The sequence below is a fragment of the Acomys russatus genome, unplaced genomic scaffold (assembly GCF_903995435.1).
Source record: "Acomys russatus unplaced genomic scaffold, mAcoRus1.1, whole genome shotgun sequence".
NCBI classification, from domain to species: domain Eukaryota; kingdom Metazoa; phylum Chordata; class Mammalia; order Rodentia; family Muridae; genus Acomys; species Acomys russatus.
The window spans coordinates 3777-28198 of NW_026131930.1; the positions used below are offsets into that span (position 1 = coordinate 3777).

General features: G+C 33.3%; 1 pseudogene; it reads left to right on the top strand.

Moving 5' to 3' along the window:
• Window positions 1-266: 266 nt before the first annotated feature.
• Window positions 267-24422, top strand: part of LOC127186662 (zinc finger protein ZFP2-like) — a 46237-nt pseudogene continuing 22081 nt past the window's right edge.

The following is a 24422-nucleotide window of genomic DNA, read 5'->3' on the forward strand; positions in this document are numbered from 1 at the left end:
GTAGTTGGATTGTGATGGTGCCATATTGCCATATCTTTTGCTGCCCTTTAGCCATCTGGTTGTTCCTTGCTTTGGCTGGTTGTTCCTTGATATCTCAGGGCTTCCAGAGCATGCAGGAGGAGCCATTGGTCATACACTGGGATCCGGATCTCCTCCAATAGCCTGTATCATTTCACATCATGCTGATTCCCAGTTTGACCTATAGTCAGGTGATTGGGATAAGGGTCTGACATGTGTGGTTCTCAGATCTGGCAGGTCTCTTCAAGATGGCCATTAGTACTGCGAAAAATAGGCTGGTCTGTTTCTCAGGATTTCAGGAGTATTCAGAAGGTCAGAGCATAGAACTGTTTCTTCTTGCACCTTAGATCCCTTTGTTTCGCTAGGGAACATGAGACATTGCCGGCATTTTGGGGTAGAGTCCACTGAGCAGCCAACTGCGAGCTCTGCACTTACTGAGCTCCTGATTCGCAGACTCTATGCCTCCTGGAGGCGTCCATTTTGCAACAAGATCCTTTCTACTTGTATTGTCCAGCAGGTATTAACATTAAGAAAAACACAACTGCAGGCCAGAGGCTCAAACTCTGTCCCTGGTTTCCAGAAATTTTAGTCCACAACATGGCTACTCACTTGGTCCACTATCTCCATCCATGCTATTCACACAGCATGCATGCCTTGTAGCAACATCTTTGAGTGCTACCTTTTAAACATTATACAAAAATATTTCTTCTTTTATATTTATCTTTTGTTCCCTTCCAGTTGAGAAATTATTCCCCATTTCTCCCATTATATTACATTTTATCCTACAGTATGGATTTTCAAATAAATAGTGTTCATATGTGAAACAATATACAATGATAAAAAAGAAGAACATATACAGAGGACTTTTTAGGTATTTGTAAGTACACATATGTATATATCTTCACACACACACACACACACACACACACACACACACACACAAAACACAAACATGAAGAGATAGAAGCAAATTCTAAGTAAAACATGTTTTTAACTTGAGAATGAGAGTAGGGACCATAGAATGTTACCTGAATGATGCTGGAGGGAAAGAAGCGATAGGAAATGTAATTAATTTTTACTTCAATAGAAATTTATTTTAATTTATGTTTGACTGTTCAAATGTCATGTCTGGAATTTCATATTTTAATTTAAAATAAAGATATATATATATATATATATATATATAAAATACTGTGGATTCAAATTTGATTTTAGTGACATAAAGATGTTTATCTTGTTAAGAATTCTTTGGTTTCTAAACAACTTATTATTCTTAGTGAATAATCCTTAAAGTTTGTGACAATTTTAAACCCTTTATTTTCATGTACTGGGCACGGATTTTACATGATACACTAAAATTTTTATCATGTTTTCTCTTGTGTTCTTATTAATATACTCTTTGATTTTAAAATCATTAATAAATCTTGCATTCAGAGGAAAAACTGAAATAATATTGTAGTTGCTCATTTCTATCATTAATTCGTTCATGTATTTGGAAAATGATTGGTGTCCATATTGTTAATTGAGTGTCACAGTGAAGAGTAGGTTTCTATTCATGTGTGATAGTTACAATAATTTTGTTTGACATTATCTGTTCCAATTAATAAATTTTTTGCAATGTTTGTTTTTTTATTGAAAAATAAAATCATTCATATTGCATCTCAATTGCTATCCCATCCCGTGCATCATCCCATTCCTCCCTCCCACCCACTTTCTTCCCATTCCCCTTCCCTATGACTGTGACTGATGGGGACCTCCTCTCCTTGAATAAGATGCTAGGTTATAAAGTTTCTTCCTGGTAGTCTACTATCCTTCCTCTGAGTGCCATCGGGCCTCTACATCTAGGGTGCATGGCCAAATAAGCGGCACCAGAGTTTGTGTGAAAGACAGTCCCCAGTTACTACTTAACTGTGGAGAATATTCTGTCCCTAGGCTCGGTCTGGGTAGGAGTTTGATGATGAATGCACATGTTGTCCTTGGTTGGTGCCATAGATCGCGCAGAACCCCTGTGCCCTGATACGTGCACCATAGTGTTGTTGTTCTTCCAATCAATATTTAATGAAGACATTAATATATATTACATAATATATGATAGTTTAATGAGATATCTTCTAACATCCATTATGATCAGGACATTTATTTCCTTGGAAAAAATTTGCTGCAGTTCTGTGTTGTACCATTTTGCTATGATCCACAGTTTGATGCCGTTTTATGTAATATATATCTATATTATATTAATATGCATCTGAAATATTATATAGTGATTTGCTTTCATTTCTTTCAGTTTTGTCTTCTTACCATATCAAGAAGCAATTCCCAAAGAAGTATACACAAGATTCTTTCCTTAAAGAAATACCAAAAAAATTTGGTTGTAATGGCCTTTCAGAGCTGGAGAGAAAGAAGTTCTGGGAATATTCAGAGGACAGGGACGTTCATAAATTATGTCATTATGGAAATGATCTGTGTGTAAAATACATGTGTTTTATTTCTGAAACAAAAGATCAGGAAGCTCTAGCTTATGCTGAGAGAACTCAGTCTGTACCACTCATAATTTCACAATTGGAGGCTCCACAGGGAAAAGGTTCACAACAAGTTTTGGAATACAAGTCTATTGTGCACAGAAATGGGAAAATATTAAGTAGGGAATGTAAAGATCAACACAGAATACATTTGGGATGCAAATTTTATAAATGTAATCTGTGTGGAAAATCATTTACCAATTCCTCAAAACTTCAACTTCATCAAAGTATCCACTGTGGAGATAACACTTATAAATGTGCTAAGAGGAAGAAATCATTTACACAGTCATCAAAACATCAAGCTCAACACAGCATTACTACTGGACAAAAATGTCAAAAATGTAATGAATGTGAGGAAACATTTACCACATCCTCTGCTTTCCAGTTTCATCAAAGTATTCATTCTCAAGAATATCTTTACAAATGTAGTGAATGTGGGAAATCTTTTGCCAAATCCTCAAGTCTTCATGTTCACTACAGAATCCACACCAGAGATAAACATTACAAATATAATGAGTGTGGGAAATACATTTACCGGTACTCAAATCTCCAAGTTCATCAAAGAATCCATACTGGAGAAAAACCTTATAAATGTAGTGAGTGTGGGAAATCCTTTACTCGCTCTTCAAGTCTCCAAGTTCATCAAAGTATCCATACTGGAGATAAACCTTACAAATGTAATCAGTGTGGGAAATCCTTTACTCATTCTTCAACTCTCCAATGTCATCAAAGAATGCATACTGGAGATAAGCCATACAAATGTAAGGAATGTGGGAATTCCTTTACTCGCTCTTCAACTCTCCAATGTCATCAAAGAATCCATAGTGGAGATAAACCTTACAAATGTAATGAATGTAGGAAATCCTTTACTCAGTCTTCAACTCTGCAACGTCATCAAAGAATCCATACTGGAGATAAACCTTACAAATGTAATGAATGTAGGAAATCCTTTACTCAGTCTTCAACTCTGCAACGTCATCAAAGAATCCATACTGGAGATAAACCTTACAAATGTAATGAGTGTGGGAAATCCTTTACTCAATCTTCAAATCTCCAATGTCATCAAAGAATCCATACTGGAGATAAACCTTACAAATGTAATGAGTGTGGAAAATCTTTTACCCAGTACTCAAATCTCCAAGTTCATCAAAGAATTCATACAGGAGACAAACCATATAAATGTAATAACTGTAAGAAATCATTTACAAGGTCATCAAATCTTAATGTTCATCAAAGAATCCATACTCGAGAAAAACCTTAAAACTGTAATGAGTTTGGGAAATCCTTTATCCAATATGGTAAATCATTTACATAGTACTCATAATTTCAAGCTCACCACTGAATTCATACTTGGGACAAACCTTACAAATGTAGTGAATGTGGAAAATTCTTCATCCTTTCCTTTCCAAGTTCATAAAAAATCCATACCTCACAAAAACTTAACAATATAATGAGTGTTGGAAATCCTTTACCAACTCATCAAGTCATCAAGTTCACTACAGAAACCTCACTGAAAATAAACATTACAAATGTAAAGACTGTGGCAAGTGTTTTACCTTGTCTTCAACTCTCCATGTTCATCAAATAATCCATACTAAAAGCAACCTTATGGGTTTAAGTAATACAGGAAATTGTTTTAGAAGTTCTAAACTCTTCAAGCCCACCACAGAATACATACCCAAGACATACCTTATTTATGTAAATAATGGAATGTCCTTTCCCCAGAAATCATACCTTCAAAGACAACGTATCATGCAAACTGGAGACACATTATTTTAGTACAAGCTGAAACTTTAGAGAACCTGGAGACACACTACTTTAGTACAAGCTGAAACTTTAGAGCACCTAGAAATTTTCTATAAGAGTCTAACTTGATAGGTAATTACTCTCCCAGAGTTCATTTGAGAAACATGGTTTTTAAATGAGAAAATGCTTGTAAGTATTTAAACAATGTGGAAATCTTAGCTATTCTCAGAGAACCCATACTAGGAATCCTAGTGCTTGGTAGGAGTTGGAAAAATTTTACCCAAAAATAATTCTTATATTTTTATTACATAATTACCTGGAAAATAAAATAAGAAAGAATGTTTCATGCTAATTTAATCTGATGCCATTGATTAGTGGTGCTATAGAATTCATGTCAAAGCTGAATAAAGAAATAATATTTTAAAAAGTAAGGATTTAAGCCAGGATAATAGTACAAATATCTATGCTAAGACTAGCCTGTTGTATAATGTTCTATATAGTTTAGTATGGTAGAATAATGGCAAGTTAAAGATATATTCTATATGAAGATCGTTTTGTTGGTAGTCTTTGTGCTTTTTATGGATTATATATTATAGATACTTTTAAACCTGAAGCTAATCCCTTATTTGTCATGATTATTAATAAATATATTACACCTCTGTTCTATTAATTCTGCATTGCTGTAATTAATATTCACTACAGTCTGTGATGTTGTTGTTCATATCATTAATTCCACAGTTCATAATGCCAACAAAAATATCTCAAAAAAAAAAAAAAAAACCAAATTTGATCCCTGTCGAAAAATTACAAGACATCATTAGGAAAAGAATATCTGGGGAGCAGAGGAAACACTGAGTATAGTAAGACCTGAGTGTTTGTGTTTTGGGGGAAAAGTCACTGCCATTTGGATCCATTGTGCGAAGATGGGATTAAGGCTTTAAAATGCCAAATATTTCTCTGGTTCTTATGTTTATGTTAATAGAGTATGTGAAACATTTTCCATCATCACATTCTCCTTTATAGGAGTTGGATCTAAAATATTGCTTCCTTAAAGAATCTGTAGCTACGAAGATGAGGCAAATATGCCTCATCCCTATTTATACATAATAATCCTGTCTCTGAACAATTCTAAGTGTGATCCTATGTAATTGGTACACAATGGGTGTTTACCCTAGGTATTCTATTGATGAAATGTAAACCAAAAATTACCTCTAAAATGTTATCTGAATGTCTATACATAGAACTACTGAGATATTGTGGTATAAGTCATTTAAATATGTCGAGTATTTTAAGAATGGATTCATTAATAGGTGATTCATCAATATTATAAATTAACAAGTTGTATTTACTTTAAATGATCCAATTAACTAAATTTTGTAAGGTTTATATTTAACTTCAATCATATCAAGGTTAAAATGTGAATAAAACAGAGGAGTTAATATTGTTATGTGAGTACAAATAGTACATATTCTGTAAGATAATTAAAACTCAAATGAGCTAAGTTCATATGAGATATTTGTTCAACCCAAGTACAGATGAAAATTTTTCTAAAACATCGTCATAGTTGATGAAATGTTGATTTGTAAGCCATAATCCATGCCTCAGAAGGTAGCCTGACTCTGAAACTACCTCCCATTATATCATAGTTGTTAAAACAAGCTAGACACTATAGGTAAACTGTTTAATGTTTCATGGAGGATTTCCTTGCCCCTGAGAATTTTAACATTAGTTAGAGACTCTCAAGTTCTCAGATGTATTCTCAACACGATGGATTTTCCACTAGGTATCAATTTTAAACAACATTTTAAGCCCTTGATTAGAGTAGGCATTTGTTGATAAAATAGGTGTTTTACTGGACTTGGAAGCTGTTCTACTTCATTTATCTGTCTTCTACAATATGTGGGATCAAGAGCATCAGTATCAAGTAGGAAGACTGATTGAATTTTGGGTCATTCTTGAGTCTGAGTTAGATATTTCAGCAGAAGTTCTTTCAGCAATTTTCAGGTTAGGATTTTACAAGTGCATGGTGACTGAACTGAGGAACTGCCTCTTTTTATATTCTGTGGATGTGGCCTCTATTCTGACTAAATATGTAGTTCTATTCATCTTAATATATGTACAGTCCCTGAGCATTGATATGGTTCCAATTCCACAAGAGCTGTATCCCAGGTCCATGGAAATGATAATCCTATACAAACTTCAACCATCAGACCATTGCACCTTCTGATGGTTGTAGAACTCCCTTGGTTAAAATTGACAAAGGTAGTGAATTACAACTTGGCAGACTTATGCTAGGGATCTTGTGTGTTTGGCACAAAACAGGGACAGAGGTATACCTTGTTTTAGACCAACTAAATTTTCCATGGAAACCACTACCCTGACACAAAATTATCTTTCTGATGCACACAGTGTGCTTTTATGGTTTTATTATCAAGGCTTGAATTAGACAAGTCTGACTATAATAGCACAAAGTCTGGATTCCTTCTGGCTTTGAATGCTATGGGGATTTTAGGACTACTGACTATGATACAGATGTGCAAGGCTTTATGAAGTAATGAAATTTTGACCAAGTGTACACTGAAAACACAGTATTACAGTACCAGTTGTTCTCATGGTAAATACGAGTGTGAAAAAGTAGGGCACCAGAAGTCTATATATGAAAAGTAGGAACATGAGGGAAACTGACGAGGGTCCCATTCATTTCCTCCTATGTAACACACCTTGTTTTCATGAAGCCCCATTCAATGGTGCAATATGCTTCTAATGCTATATGAATGAAAAATTAATTTTCAGTATAAATTGTCAGTGAGTTGTGTGGTTTTCTGGTCCCACTAGACCTGTGTTTCATTGTATTAAAGTGTGATTGTACAACTCTTTATCCCAAGTAATTCCACAGTGTCAAGTTGAGAGAACTTTCTTTAGTCTTAACTGCCTGAGGTAGTAATTTCTCATATGGAAACTTGTGGAAGGCTGGAGTTTTTAATAAGCAAAGAGGCCAATGAGGAGATAATTTTTTAAAAGTACCTTTGACTTACTCTTTCAACTCTGGCTATTTTAGGATGAAGAAATGGCCATTTTTCCACAGAACAAATGCTCAGTAGTGCGAATTTTTGTTTTCTTTTCATAACTAATTCTCTTTTTTAATCTTCATTGTAGTTGTAAATGAATGATAAGCTTTGAAACAACATATATTCTATGTCTGCAAACTAGAAAATTTCTGCAAATTATTGGCATTTACTGCCAAGATAGAAGTCACATTTTGTAAAAGAACTCCTAAAACTGCAATACATAATAAATTAGACCCAAGAGCTTATAGGGTTGCAAAACAGAAGAGTACAGTCCTTTCACACTTCTGGCTGTAGGTATTAAAACTCATATCTGAAATCATCTATGACAGTGAACTTTTATTTGACAAGTATTCCATGTAAGTCATATAAATGAGCTAAATTGTGCTAATGAGTAAAAGAAATGGAACATATCCTGGGAAATGTATAATTTCCTTACTAAAAATAACGTTGAAGCACTACAGGCATGCAAAAACAGAAGTTTATGAAAACTAAGGACTATGGTCAGTTCCTATTCTCAGACACTCATATATTTTTAGATGTTAAACAGGAATATAAATGACCACCATCCATACCACTAACACCCAAACCTGGGCCAGCATATGGGTGTTTCATCTCAGGGATTCCAAGAAGCATAAATGCAACAGGCTGCAGCAGGTAATAGAGTTTCTCTCATCTTCTCGATTTTCTTTCTGCCACTGCAGACTCATTACAGTGCAGTACTTGAAGAGAGTTTGTAATAACGACACATTTAAGCAGTTTCTCTCTTTGCATGATTGTGAATCATCAGTGTAGATTATTACTTATTCTTGTAGTCTGATGATTTTGAAGACATACATCAAGAAACCAGTGTTGGAATATGAAGTGACATTACTATATTATACATGCAATTAATACTGTGTGAATATTGAGTATGATAAAATTGGTGAAGTTATATACAGATATATCAAAATAGTTTAAGGTCAACAATGCTAACTTATCTTTATGTCTTTTAGAATTGAGTAGAGAAAAAAACTGTGATGGATACGTCCTCAGGGCCTCTGTTCCTACTATGAGCATATATTCCTACATGTACTATTTAATATCACTAAAATCATAGTAATAGATACAAAGAGGTATTAATTACATGGACTAGGTGAAAAATAAATATCATGATTTTATCATATAATAGCAGGATAGCTTTCCTACCTTTTATACTAATTTAGAATTATTCTCTAGACATGTATTCATATTTCTTACAATGGGATGCAATCAGATATGCTAACAATTGCTTGTTATTCTCTTCAAATAGATGAATAAATCTTGTGTCAAACATCTATGAGTAAAAACAGTTTGCTTTCTTAGCTCATATGTCACTATCTGTAGTTTTACTCAAAACTTGTATTTGTAAGTCATAATATGAGCTATGATTAATTCTTAGTCATTTTTTTTATCAACAAGTGGAACAGAACTTAATGGTAAACTAGACAGAATGACTCTTGTCTGTAGTTTTATATAAAGGTTTCTGACCAGCAAAGTTATGTATGAAAAGCGTTTTGGGGCTGGAGAGGTGGCTCAGAGGTTAAGAGCACTGGCTGCCCTTCCAAAGGTTCTGAGATCAATTCCCCACAACCACGTTGTGGCTCACAATAATCTGTAATGAGATCTGGTGCCCTCTTCTTGCAGGCAGGCACACATGCATGTGGAACATTGTATACATAACAAATTTTTTAAAAAAGAAAGAAAAAAATTTTGATGAGGAAAATAAAAACAATGACAGAAAAAGAAAAAATTTCAGAGAAAGAGTCAGGATGTTTTCAAAACAATGAGCACTGTAATCAGTTACTACTGGCAAGAACATCAGACCTGTTAGAAGAGGCTCTCCCTGTGAGTTGGGGTTGTCGCCTTGGTACTGTGGTAACATTTGTCACACAGACTACACTGTAAGGTCTGTGACATATTTATATAATATAATATAATATAATTTATATTTATATGTATATGTATATATATAATTTTACATATCTATATACAGCAACATCAATAAAAATCTGGGCATATATTTGACAGAGAACTATTATGGATGTCTTGCCAGGGTTGTAAGAGGAAAGAGTTAAAAGATATAATGTAATTTTATTATACTCTCAAAAATAACTATTAATTAACTTCTAAAGTTAAAAACGACCTTTCAACTGAAACGTTTTTGCACCTATATTATCAATTAGCACAAAAAATAATCCAACAGAAATATCCAGCTGACCAGTAGAAATATCAATATAACATGCCTCAACATGTTAATTATACACGATTCCATAACACATTTTTCAGAGGTAATACTCACCAATGCTGTTACAATTTCAATTATATTCCACGTCAATGGACATCCAGTATAAATGAAGAATATGATGTCAATATAATGGCTCAGTTTCATATTATAGGCAAAAATATTTAGAAAGTGGCTTGTCCCTCATGATATCTGTGTGTATAAACATGACAAAATATCTCTCTTTGTATTATTTGTGTAATCTTTTTAAGACATGACACATTAAAATAGGAAGACTCTATAGATATGGTGATGTGCTATTATAAATCCAGAGATTCTTAGATGGATGAAATAATCATAGAGTTCATGTGGGTACTCCTTTACTTAACTGGAATTGAGTCCACATGGCAGTACATGAAACTTTGATGTTAAAAAATAAATAAGTCAGTGATTTCTTCCAGAGCAGATTCCTTTATGTTGTGGGAAATTCATGGAAGCTGAAAATTTAATAAAAACACTATAGCCATGTCTTTATGAATAGTATACTCTGTGAGTTACCATGTTCTAGTGCATAAAGTTAGAAAAATTTATCATATTTTACTGCATTCCCTTGTTTACAAGTCACTGTAGCGTGATGGTTCAAGATAAGATGATTAACTTATTTTCACACAATGTCAAGAAAATTTAGCCTATGCTCTACTAATTGAAGTTGAGGATTTGTTTCTTTTCCTTAATATATTAGCTTACTTGATATAAAAGGTGATGCACATTTCCTCATAATTACAATAAAATATAGTATGATGTACATAAATTCTGAGTGGTCCATCCTATCCTAATAATTGTAAATCATCAGTTGCTAAGTGTATGGTGCAAATTCTTCTGAATTATGACAATAAACATGTATTTTAAAAATTCCCTCAATTATCATACTTTTCATTGCCAGTCAAAACATTTCAGAAGATGGACTTATGTCATATAATTATGAGAGATAGCTTTATAAAAATCAAATACCAAGTTCCTAAATGATTCAATAAAAATATATGTAATAATGTTGAACTTCTGTGCATAAAATATTATATTACAATATAAGAAATTCACATTGGAAAGATTAGTGTGAACATATGTTGGTCACCAAGTATGTGGTGAAATGAGGGAATTTTTATCTCCACTTAAGAGATATTCTTCAAGTAATGGAAGAAAAAACATTTCTCAGACAGTTCCTTGCCTTCTAAGCACAGGTAAATAAGTTCTGAATATAACACTGATAATGAAGTAACACTTGAAGAATTGATAAATGGGGCTCCCAAACCAAAATCTTGTTTGCATTGGATAAAATTCTAAATACAGTGGGAAAGGCAGATTAACTAATGTAAGAAATCATTTTTCATGCAGTCATAGAACTGATTGTTTATTATTATTTATAGAGAATTAAAAAAATTAGGCACTAGAAACACAAGCAAATGTGATTAAATATGGCTTGATATATGGAAAATAGAGAGAGAATTATTTGACGGAAATATAATTGTATTTCATTATATAAATGTATTAAATGTTAAAACTGAATCAAATTTTAAAATGTGCTATGAAATTTAACAGAAGATGCTCCAAAAGATGGCTCAGTAATTGTAACAACCAGAAACATCCAGTTTAAAAATTTAACAATCCATCTTATCCAACTCAGTATGCCATTCTCAGAAATAAAGCTGATGAAATGTGTCAGGATAGCTGAGTCCATAGAGAAGTTTATCCACTGCTAGTAGGCATGTAGTCAGGAACAATTTTGAATGAGCATGAGGAGGTCACTTAAAGCAGTATAAATAACAACTGTACAAGGCCGAAGAACACAATTTTGATAAAAGATATATTCATGTTAGTTAATATTCATTTCACAACAGCTAAAACTTACACTAGGTGCACATAAAAAATGAAATTCATATAAAAGCATGGTATAGGTTTAACAGAGAGCTGAGGGATAAATCTCAGAAAATTTGTTGTAATGCATACAGTGTGGAAAATCATGCTGCATGAATTGACATAAGTGAGAAAGGCAAATATCACACTTTATTATACAGATATTAGTTCACATGAATTTTTATGTGTTTTTAATTTGAATATATTTAGAATCCATGAATCTAAGAAGAGGCCATGAAGGGAAAGAGGGGAAAGGTAAATTCTGACAAGCTGGATAGGAATATACATTGAGCACAAAGTAGAGATGAGGTGTAATGAGGACACAACATTCAGGCACATAGTGACATGAAGTAAAATATAAAAAAGAGGACAGACGTAGGGTTAAGCCAAGTGAAGTGTATTATAAAAAGCTGCATAGACATAATATATTACACTACAATAAAATTCATGTGAATAACTAAAGTGCTTTCGATGATGAATATTTCCCACATGTTCATAAACACTTGGTACTGTATCAGTCATAGATTTTGAGGTGATTGTTAAGGGAAGCAATACTAGAAGAAGAACATCACTAGGGTTATGATTTGAATTTTTACAATTCTGTCACTGTCCAGTTGATTCTTTATGTCTTCTTCCTATATATGGTATGGTATTTCTCCAGCATCTTCCTGCTCCAGCCTCAGGCCCTAGAGACCCCACAGACAACCCACACAACCATTCTATTAAATAAGCCAGAGTAATCTTTCCATCTTAAGTGTTTGTCATCACAACATTTCAGCCGACAGCATAAAAGTAAATAATAGACAGGCATGGTGGTGGACACCTTTAATCCCAGCACTCTGGAGACAGAGACAGGTTGATTGCTGTGAGTTTGAAGCCAGCCTCATCTACAAAGTGAGTCTAGGACAGCCAAGGCTACACAGAAAAACTGTCCCTAAAAACCAAAAGAAAAATGTAGGCAATTGTCAAAAATAGAAATTAATATGAAATACTATGGACATGATTTTGGTGATGCACATAAAAATGAACAAAAGCCACAGTTGCCTTCACCTGATGTTTATGTGATCCAGACAGTCTAAATTTCCTGAACAAAGTGGCAAAACTCTGAAATCCCATCCATAGCTAAAGAGGAATTTGTAGATGATGGCTGTGGCTAAAGTGAGATTCTGATTGGGCTGGTGTTTGTAATTATTTACACTCTGCAAGATATTACCCAATTATAATCCATTTAGATTACTTCTTTTAAAAAGAAAATAAAAATAAGACTTATATGAAGAAAGATGTGTTTGGAGATACATAGCAGTATATTTGGGCAAAGCAATTGGTGAATACATGCACACATACAAAATCACAGTTGGAACACGCATCTGCCTGTTCCTCTTCACCAGAAGGTACATCATCAGTGACAACAAAGCCAACAACAGCAATTAACAGAAAAAAAACCTCATTTTTATACTTTTTAGTTTCCACCTTTTTGAGAAAATCACAGTGGTTCAATTGTTACATAGGGTGTAAAATAGATTGTGTTTCATGTATTTCCCTTATTGGAGAAAATTTAGTCAATGGCAACTGTAGTTGATTCTGAAAGATTTATTGCTTTTTTTTTTTAATTTCTTCTGTATGGCAGTCAGTCCAGGATTTAGATTGATATTGTTATGTTTGGGTAGTGACATTTTCATTCAGGAAGCATGATTATTTTTGCATAAGTTATAAGTGCATAAAGAAGCACATATATATTTGAAGGACAGAGATGGGACTTTATATTTATGTACTCTGGTATGTAATAGAGAATGAGGTTCAAATTTCACTTTTAAGTTGCTAATTTATATTATTATTTGTATCATAGACAGCTTTGAGGTTGTAAGCAATAACATATCAACGTTACACAACTAATTGCACCTAATACTGAGCTGCATAATCCCATGGGTTAAAGTTATATAGTTGCATACAAAATTATCTAAATAAACAAATATCAAAATGTATATTAATAGGTGACTCAATCTCATTGACTAGACACCAGCCTTGTTCCCATCACCTCCTATATGACCCTACTGATCACAGAATTATCATGGTGTTGAACGTGAGAAATATAAATTTTATATTTTTAGTACTGAAATTTATGCTAGTTATATTTAGGTGTTTTCCTACATATTTATGATTAGTTCCTTAACTTCTCCCACCTTTCTGGTAGGAGTATGTGAAGACTTTGGACGTACATATTCACATAAATGTCATAAACAGCTTCTTGTTATGAGTGCTTGCCAGACAGTAAGCTAATTGCTTCTCATTTATTAAAAGACCTTTCAGGCATCTGATTTGGAAATGAATTGTTAATTGGATAAGAATATTATGGTGAACATGAGATGGGCAATTAACCTTACATGTTTGAAAGATTCCTATTAACTATAAGTGCTAAAATCATAGGAATCTTCCCTCATATTCATATCCTTGTGGTTATTTAAAGGGATATAAAAATACATTCTTCCCCTAGCCAAAGAAACACACATCAAACCCTTTTTTATTTGAATGGAACAAAGAAAATTTTCAAGATTTAAGGTAAATGTTTCAATTTTTAGAAGGACGTTATTGAAATTTTGACTGGAAATTCTATTTGAAGCATGAAGACATATAGAAATGTAACAGAGGATTACAAGAAAGGTAACAAAGTCTTCTTTTGTATAATTATATTTACCTGATCAACCCATACCAGTGATTCACTGAAATGTACAATTATTCAAACAATACAACACTAAACTAATATAAGCTTCATTATAAACAGAGATATCTATTTCACGAATGTGATTGAGTATAAATGTGGTAATTTTAAAATTTGTGCATTATTATAAATTTCGCACACTTTAGTTTCCCTGGAAAAATTAAAAATTGATTAATTGTCCTCATCAGTTGATTTGCTCTCGTGTCTCTAAAGGACTGCCTTGAATATAATTAAAGTAAAAGTTGACAGCTCCAAAATTGTCAAGAACTGTGACAGCACTTTTTATGAAGCAGTATTTACTAGGCAAGTGGTCCTGGACTTTATAAGAGATAAAAATATATTTTAAGAATTTGGGACTAGTTTCTACAACTCTAAATTTTTGTTTTAATAATTTTATAATATCATAAATAAAATAAAGAAGAATTTTAAAATGTAACTAAGCATGAGGCTGAGTGAGTCTGAGAGCCAGTCAGAAAGCAGCCTTTGTCCGTGGAAATTATGCTCCCTTGGGGGAGCTAATGTACCCTTAAAGAGCTAGGAGAAATGGCTTCATTTCCCTTCCTCAAGGTTCCTCAAAGAGGGAATTTGGCATGAAATTTGAAGTCTAATTAAACCTCTTGTCCTGAGAAAATTTTCATCTGAATACTATATAAAAGACACAGAATAAATATGGATGGCAATGTAACACAAACTCAGAAAGTAGAATATCAAAACTAATGACACAAGTGTCCTCCATTCTCATTTTTCAAATCTTTATTTATTTGGGAGTGTCTGGTTTTAAAGGAGTATACACCAGACAGGGAATCAGGGAATGGGAAATAGTGAAATGTCTTCCTGAGTGATAATGGGTTTTGTAGCCCAACACAATTGACACAAAAACCTGGCACTTCAGAGGTTGACTGAAATAGGCTAACGGCACTGGAAGAGGAAAGTGAATGAAGAGGTTCAATGACAAAATCATGGTTATGTGTCACAAGGTAACATATGTTTGGATGATAGTTGTCATAATTTTTTCAATTCAAACCTTGAATCTCTGTATTGGTATGAAATAAATAAGTGAACACTTTTCTGGGCATGTGATGGCACTGTAAGTGAAGAAAATATGATTTCTCTGTGCCTATCAGTCAAAGCAATCACATTCTGTCAATGTTCTCTGAATTCTACAAAAAGTCAGTAATAAAGGTACCAAAACAGCTGAAAATAATTACATTTTGTAGGTGTATCACATTTTCATGAAATGAAAAACGCACCCATGAACAATCAATTATATGCTTGCATCCATAGGATGACATCAGACAACACCATATGAAATGCTACTAATGTAGATGGGGAAATCTGTATGGTCCTTGAGCTGGATAAAAAGTATACTTTGTCAAGTGAGGTACAATCATTTTTCTGCATTTGTGGAATTTTGTATTTTTTTAATAACATCAATTATTCAGCCATGAACACCAGTACTTATGAGAAATATCAAGTGAATTCAGAAGTTATATATTTGCTTACGTGTATGCAGGAGTGATGATGATGTTGCAGCATCCACAACATATATACGATGTTTTGTCTATTTCTACACTTTGCCTCTTCAGTAATTTACCACTGTAATTAGAATATACTATGTACAAAAAACCTATTCTTATGAAAACTGTATGTTAAAATGTTAATAATATAAAATAAGGATTGGGTTTTTATTTTTCCAACATTTTTATGTTTTTGTATGCTTTTCTATCACCATGGCAAATTTTTCTTTCTGCTCAAAATGAATCATTTATCAATATAGAACTTTGGATAATTAATGATGGAAAAATTGAACTACATAAATGATTTTATAAAACTAAAGTAGTTAACCTTGTACTGGAATGAAAATGAAATTTATATGAAGTGGGAAATACAGAGTTTATTGCAAGCTGTTTAGGATAAGTAAAGTTATATAAGTTAATTGTTAGCTGATCAAATTAAGGCCACTTCAATCACTATTCTATTGATACTACAATAATATTCATCTTAGTTTTAACAGATAAATATGATTCTATAGAGAGATAAGGCAAAATAGATAAGGTCTTCAAAAACCTCAGAGACCAGCAGAATATGGCATTTAAAGAAGCTTTTATTATTTTAAAGATTCTTTGATAATACAGAGGTTAACTACTGTCAACTTTAAAGAAGATGTTGAGCATCAAAGATCCTCCTCATGGAGATGGCTTCAAATGTGGCAAACTAGGCACAGGGCGAAATGTCCTCATATTGGCGCCTTACAGAATTCTACCTAAAAAAGGGACAAGCTTGGATGCAGGCAGAGTCGATGACTAAACTCTGCCAAGACAGGGTAAGCAATTTCTTCATAGTTCCTGCCTCACAAACATGTCTGTCAGATATATTGGGCCAGAAGGCTGAAGAAAGTGCTCCAATGTTATGGAGACTGTTGAGTGACTGTTCAGAGGAGAAACTGTGTCTTTCATTTTTCTCATTTTGGAAGCAGCTAATATGCACTTCCTGTCAATTCAGGTAATTATTTGTATTTCTTCTCAAGCCTCTGCTGGGGTTGAAGACCTGATAGTTTAGCTTGTACAATTAAGGTTAGTTGCCTAGGGGTTAAGATGTTTTTTAAATGTAGATAGATGTTCTAAGATTGATAATAATGATATACGTTATGACAGACACTTACGTATAGAATTTTAGACTCACCAAGATAGAAAAGTTGTTTTCTTCAAGTTTGCAAAATACAAATAGCCAAATCACTATGACTGTAACCTTGATGTAATTCTTGGTTGTTTCGTGTTTCTTCTTGCTGTATGTAGTTTATTACATATGTAATAACATAGAGGTATATGTAAAAATATAATTAATTTTAAAAAGAAATAATAAAACCTCTATGAAACTTTGTGAAGCATAGCTATCACTCTGTAATACAGACAGACAGTTATCACTCAATTTTCTTTCTGTTCTTTTCACGGTTAATTCATCCTTTCCTTGTTGGTTTATATGCAGAAATACTGGCTTTGTCGAACATGAGGTTTTGTTTGTTTTTTGAAGCTAAAGAATGGTCTGGTTGTTCAGAGGTAAGGTTGTCTTGTCAAATAGTTTCTTCACAGGATAAGTGACAAGGTACAAAGGTATAAAGGTTAGCATAGGAAGAAAACCTGAAAAGGGCACCATGTGCTCTACAAAAACTTCAAAGAGACAAGACTAATCTCAAGCTTTGGCATGAAGTCTATTTTTATCAAATATGACAATGAGGACAGCCATTTGTTTACTAATTCTAAGTGACAAAAAGACCACGTCCCATCATTAGTGAGTGTAGTGGGTCCTTCTTTACTTATTATAACTAGTTTTATTTTGAAATCTGCTTGGTTACATATTGGAAAACCAAAATTTTCTTTTTTTGTGAATAATTCACCATATTCCATCCTTTAAATTTTAGGTGGTTTCTTAAGCAGTGAGCCATCTCACCAGTGCTGCTTAAGATGGTTTTGATACGTGAAATTGAGTTTTCTTTCTTGGAAGGATAATTGAAAGTAGATGCTGATTCATAATCAAATCCTCATCTGTGTCTATGTCTTTTTATGGGGCAAATGAGAACGTTGATATCCATATTGTTATTGAAAGATGAATATTAATTCTTCTCATTTTGTTGAGTTTTTGATGTTTACTCACAATTTTTGGATTAATGGTCATGGTGTTAGTTATTGTGCATCATGTTCTCTGTGGTCTATTTATTCTTCCCTCTATTCTTTCAAGAACTTTATGCAAATCTACATTCATACTCATAAATAATTTTAATATGCTAGTATCTGTGGTAATGTCGATTTATCCTTCAATTTTAAAAGGTAGCTTTGTGAATGTTACAATTCTCATTAAGTATCGTGGCCCTGCTGTCTTTTTTGGGAGGTGAGTTTCGAGACAGTGTCTCTCTGTATAGCCTTGACTGTCCTTGACTCGCTTTGTAGACCAGGCTAGCCACAAACTCACAGCCATCCACATTCCTCTGCCTCCAAAGTGCTAGGATTAAAGGTGTGCAATACCACCACCAGGCCTTGCCCTGTTTTCTTTAAAGTATATATAGTGTATTTTAATAAAAACACAACTTTGCCAAATTGGACTTCCTATATACTTAGGTAGTTAAATTTACTTCTACTCAAGTGTCTGATGGATTTAAAGACCAGGTAGGTTAGTTTTAGAATGAAGCTTAGTTGTTTAGGAGTTAAGATGTTTTTACATCTAGATAGGTGTTATAAGTTGATAATGACAATATGTGATGGAGATTGATTTACATTCAGAATTTTAAATGCACCAAAATAGGAAAGATGTCTTTTTTTAAGACTGTCAAATACAAATATCCAAAGCACTAAGAATGTAAAATTTATATAATTTCTGATTGTGTCATGGTTTTTGTTGCTATAGGTAATGGATTGTATATATGTTTAATAATGTAAATGTATATGTAAAAAATAAAATAGAATTAGCACATCTATACTCAATTATTTTCTTTAAATTTTTATATATTTCTGTTTACAATGAGGCTTATATTCATCTAGTTTATAATACTTGAATAAATGTATATATGTATATAGAACCTCATGAAGTTAATGAATAATTCCATAGCTCTCACACAATACTAGGAGCTTATAAAAGGTATGATGTGAGGTTCCTATTGATAGGTAAATCTTACAATGTATTTAAAACTTATACCTACCTTTGCCCATGTTGGAAATTTCTAATATATTTTTGTAGATGTTTGGGAAATGACATCTAGGATTATGTGCATTCACATAACCAGTGTTATATATCTCAGAATCTTGAACTTTGTGATCTTTGATTTGGAAAAGATCTGAGATGAAGAGTAAAAAACTGTAATATTTGTTACTTCCATCACATAGGTGATCAGTTTCTTAAAAAGAAAATAATCCAAGCAAGAATCTGTAGTCCCTCAAATACTTGTTTCAGGATGAAGTCCTACAAGTTCAATAAAATACTCTTGTAAGTTCTGTATTGAAATTTAACCACTAGAAAAGTATACTGTTCACATATTCCATGTTTTCTAAACATAAAATAAAAATCACACATTAATCCAATTATAATTTTGCCTTACCAGAATAGAATTCTACGTAGTTTCATATTGTAATAACAATATCACTACCATACAAACTGTCTTTGTTCTAAGCTATAGAGCGTCTTTGAAACGTCTTAAAAGATTTGCATGTACTTATATGTGTATGCTTATGTTGCATGATTTAATTTTATATATGGATAGACTTGTTCACAATAGGATACATGACTGATTGACTTGAATCTGACAATAACTTCCAAGAGGTATCCCCAAAGGACACTGAAAGCGACATCTTTCATCAGTCATTTGCTATTGGTGGTTGTGAAGGAAGCTACAATCTGCAGAAGATACTTTCATCTACATAGTCAGCCAACCACATTTTTGTCAAAATATTTTCTGTCATTTATTGAATATGAATAATTACACAGATTGTTAGTTACTTCGTCAGATTATGCACAGTTCCACATATGTTTGATTAATAAAAGTTTAAATTAATATCAATAGTGTGAAAGATTATATGAAAATAAGAAAGAGGCCTACAATGTAGGGGGTGTTTCTCATCAGTGTTGAATTCATGGCTTGTAGGTTCTGGACTTCTAACTTTTCAAAATTATAATTTACACTCACAATTTCTAATGTTTTAGTTTTAGTCATCATTATTTACACACTTTCATCTAAATACAAATATGTCATTAAATAAAAAGTAAAATTCAAATATCAAAATCTAATTAATACCTTCAAGAATTCAAAAGAAATGTGCATCAAAAACTAATTCCAATATTCAGATATCTACAGAATCTGTCAATGAAAAGTATCAAAAGCTATGCACTGATAGAAAATAAAAGATGTCTTACACACTCCATACTATGTGTATCCATAGTAACTTCATAAAATAAATGTAAAACCAATATAATTCTAAGAAAACTCACTCTCATTTGGTTTCCCATTGTGCAATTGAACGTTATTTATTTTATATTCCTCTGTTGATGGTATATACTCACTTATATCTGCATACTAGCCCAAGGGGCATGTCCCATGAAAGCCTTCACTTACCAGGAAACTGGGACAGAGGGGAGGACATCCTATCGTGACTCTAGATGAGAGAAGCATGGGAGAATAGCAAAGTAGAAGGATCTAGATGGTCCTAAAAACCAACAAGTAAAACATTATGATAGGCAGATTTGGGTCCAGGGTCCTGCTCAAACTAAGGCACCAGCCAAGGACAATACAGGCAGTAAACTTTAAAACCCTACCCAGATCTAGCCAATGGTCAGAATATTCTCCACAGTTGAGTGGAGAGTGGGATATGTCTTTCTCACGTACTCTGGTGCCTCACATTTGTCCATGACCCCTGGAGGGGGATACCTGGTGGCACATAGAGGTAGGACAGCAGGTTGCCAAGAAGAGACTTGATACCCTATGAGCATATACGGGGGGAGGTAATCCACCTCAGGAACAATCATGGGGGGGGGAATAAGGGGAAAATGGGAAGGTGGGAAGAATGGGAGGATACAAGGGATGGGATATACATTGAGATGTAACAAGAATAAATTAATTTAAAAAAGAAAAGAAAAAAATGAAGTGATACATACTTGATAATTATTAGATTGTAGATATTACATAGCTAAATTATAGGTTTTGCATGATTAATATACACATAGTTGATAAAAAATACAGGAAGATACTTATAGACAGATGAGAGAGTTTAGAAAGATATGAGAGCAAATAGACAATTAGAAAATAAAAGATAGAAATTTAAGCTAGTGATACAGTAGATGTTAGACTATAGATAAAGACATATAGAAAATAATAATTGACATGATGGAAAGATGCATAACAGATAGAAGAGAGAACTTCTAGCTCAAGGACAAGAAGGTGACACTCACATGTTTATTTTGATAATCACTGGGTACTGTGTTTATTTTTGTACTTCATTAATTTTATATTTTAATATATTATCTATTTTTGTCTTTAAGGATTAAGGTTAACATCCAATTGTACAAAGAGAACACATATTTTACATGATAAGAAAGACCAAGGACACAGAATTTTAACTAAATCTCATGATTTTAATTGGCCACCTCAGGTTAAATATCTCATGTTATCTAGTTAATATGTTAATTCTTTACTTATTGTCTGCCCTTGCAAAGACAGGGTTGACAAAGGATAACTGTAAACTACTGAGTCTCCTTACTCCATATGTCAAATGCTTGCATGTGTGCCTTCAATAGTCCTGTTTTAAAATAGTAATTTCTTATTCAATGTTTATGTATCTGTGTGTGTATGTGTGTATGTTTACTGATGTCACCCCTGTGCAGGATAGAGCGAAAGTGTTCAGGAATTAAGCCTCTTTTCTACCTTGTGGGTCCATGAATTGGGATCACAATCTAAGATGTATCAGTACATCTTAGATTGCAAATGGTTTTAAAAGGCCTATCACATGGTAAGTTTTTGGCAACTTGAATATTTTTTATTTGCTTTCTCGTTTTCTCATCTTGTTAAAACAGGATTGAAAAGCCATAACTGTGAATTACTGATTCTCCTGACTCCATATCTCAATATATTCAGCACTCCACTTTTTTCAAATAAATATTTGTTATTCAGGGTGTGTGTGTGTGTGTGTGTGTGTGTGTGTGTGTGTGTGTGTGTGTGTTCAAGAATGTAACTTCTCTTCAAGACAGAGGTAAAAATTGCAGGAATCAGTCCTATTTTCTTCTATGTGGACTCTAAAAAATGGGGTCACAATCTCACATGTAGTGAACAGATTTTTTCTTCATAAATTATACGACACTTAAAGAAGATAATTCAACAGACACCATTTACATTATTCCAAAGATATATGGAATAGCAAGATTTGGAACCCGCAATTTACTCATCTGCAATTCAATTAATGTCCTTATTGATCATTCTTTTGTATGTAGTTCCGGTATAAAAAAAGAAACTTCAGGTTTTCATTACTTAACACCATCATATATATTACCTGGATACCTTTACTCTAGTTTCATCATCAGAATCAACAATTAAAACACAGGCTTGAATTTCACTGGGGTGTTCCTGAAGAAAAATTATCAAAGACCCTTTCCATTGTTGCCACCATCATTTTGAAAACATTGAGAGTCAAATTCACAGTTTAACCCCAGCCTAATATACACTCTAATGTATATGTCTACTAAGAAGTTCTTTACATTTATAGCATGTATTACATGCTTTCCTTGTATCTAATCCATATATAAGTGTGAGGAAGACACCAAGTTGAAAAGTACCAAAAGGAAATATACACTAAATGATTTATTTCAAGCCTAATAGATGCAGGGACGGTATTTCACTTTGATTCAAGTTCACTGTTCACTCTTTTAACCCATCATAGTATAAAGTCTCTTCTGTCTGCTTCTCTGCTCTCCTCTTTTATAAAATAGCCTCCCACATATAAATAGAGAAATGTTTTATTCTAAAACTGAATGAAGGAGAGATAGATCTAAAAGAGCATCACAAGAGGAACATGTACCTACCATTACAGCGTTTTTCATAGCTGCCAACACTACCCTCATCACAATGTTTTAGTTATGCTTGTATCTGCTAATAATACCACCATTTGTCCTCAATCTGAGAGTTTCCATCCATACGACTATAATCAGTTCAGATTCCTGCCACTCACCTAACATAATATACAATGGTCCTTACTGTATACTGATTCATTCTGCACAGAAATACAGCTGCTGAAATAAAAAATGATGTGCCCTTCAATGTGAGAGACAAATATATCATACTCCCCAATTTGGTTTGAGCCCAGAGGACAGAAATGCTTCCCATTCTGTCCCTTAATAGCCTTGGAGCTAATGACCAACTGTTTTTTCCGTTAGTACCATAGTGTCAAAACCAACAAATCTCAGTATATTATATATACTCAACTTCTTTGATAATAAAAGTGCTTAAAAGAATGAATGATGTCTTTGTGTGTCTTAGATGTTCAGCTAGGAAAATGAATCTTTGTATACTGGTTGTTGTATTGAAGGCCTATGTTATTCCAGCTGTGCTTAGAGAAGTGCTGTACTGCATACTTGATTACATGCAATCTACCTATAAAGTATGCAAGAAAAGCACACTTACCCTTTTTTGGTACTCTTCATAGGTAGTGAACTCAGTAACTTCAGTTTCCTCAAACATTGTTCTTTTCTTGACATTTCTTTTCAGAAAATAAATGAGAGAAGTTATATTACAAAATGAGCAGTTGCTGTTATAGATATCAAAGGTACAATGTAAAAAAAAGTTTTTGAATATATGTGACGGTTTGTTTATTCCACAACTAATAGAGGATGTAAGAAAAGAACTTTGGGATGTTGGTTATGTACTTTCACTTTCATCTGGGTTTTATGGTTTGAACTCAGGTCATCAAGCTTGCAGAGCATGTGCATATAACCCTTCAGCTATTTCAACAATGCAAAATAATATCTAGTATCATTAAAAAAGGCTTAAAGTGTGCTATATCATTTCTTAGTAAAAATAATTCCATTGAAAAATCACCCCACAACATGCAATTTTTCATTGTGTTCTATCACACTCAGGATCCGCAATATGCAGTACAAGGTAACAACTGTACATAGATCCATAATAACTGTCCCTAACTAAACAGTGGAATTCTGCTCAGTTTTCGATGAAGGGCTTTTACTTGAGAGAACGTAAAGCCTTTCCCAGGACATCTCAGTGGGCACTACACTTCAACATGGCCTCTGTTCCTGTTCACAAATCTAACACTTTTGCCTTTACCTGAGTTACTAAGGAATTTGGCTGACATGGACTCTGACTTAAATATTTTGGTAAATACGAATTAGCTCCCCAACTCACAAGAAAAAGAAAGTGTCTGGGTTTGCAATGATGTTCCTGGGAATTGTGGCTTTAGATCAACAGTCTCACAATATGTCCTTGATGTCATTGATGGTTAGTGGCTAGGCTGTGATTTGTCTAAATAAATGTTCCAAAGGCAGTAAACGGTTCTACAAGGCTTAGCAGTTGTACTCTATGTTTCCAAAGAGAAATATTCAGCAGTTGCCACATTCCTGATTTGATTTTCTAGTCTATCTATATGTCTTCATGTTATATTTTGATTACTTTCATTTATGAAATGTTTTCACTGCATGTGTGAATACAAATAGGAAAGGCATCC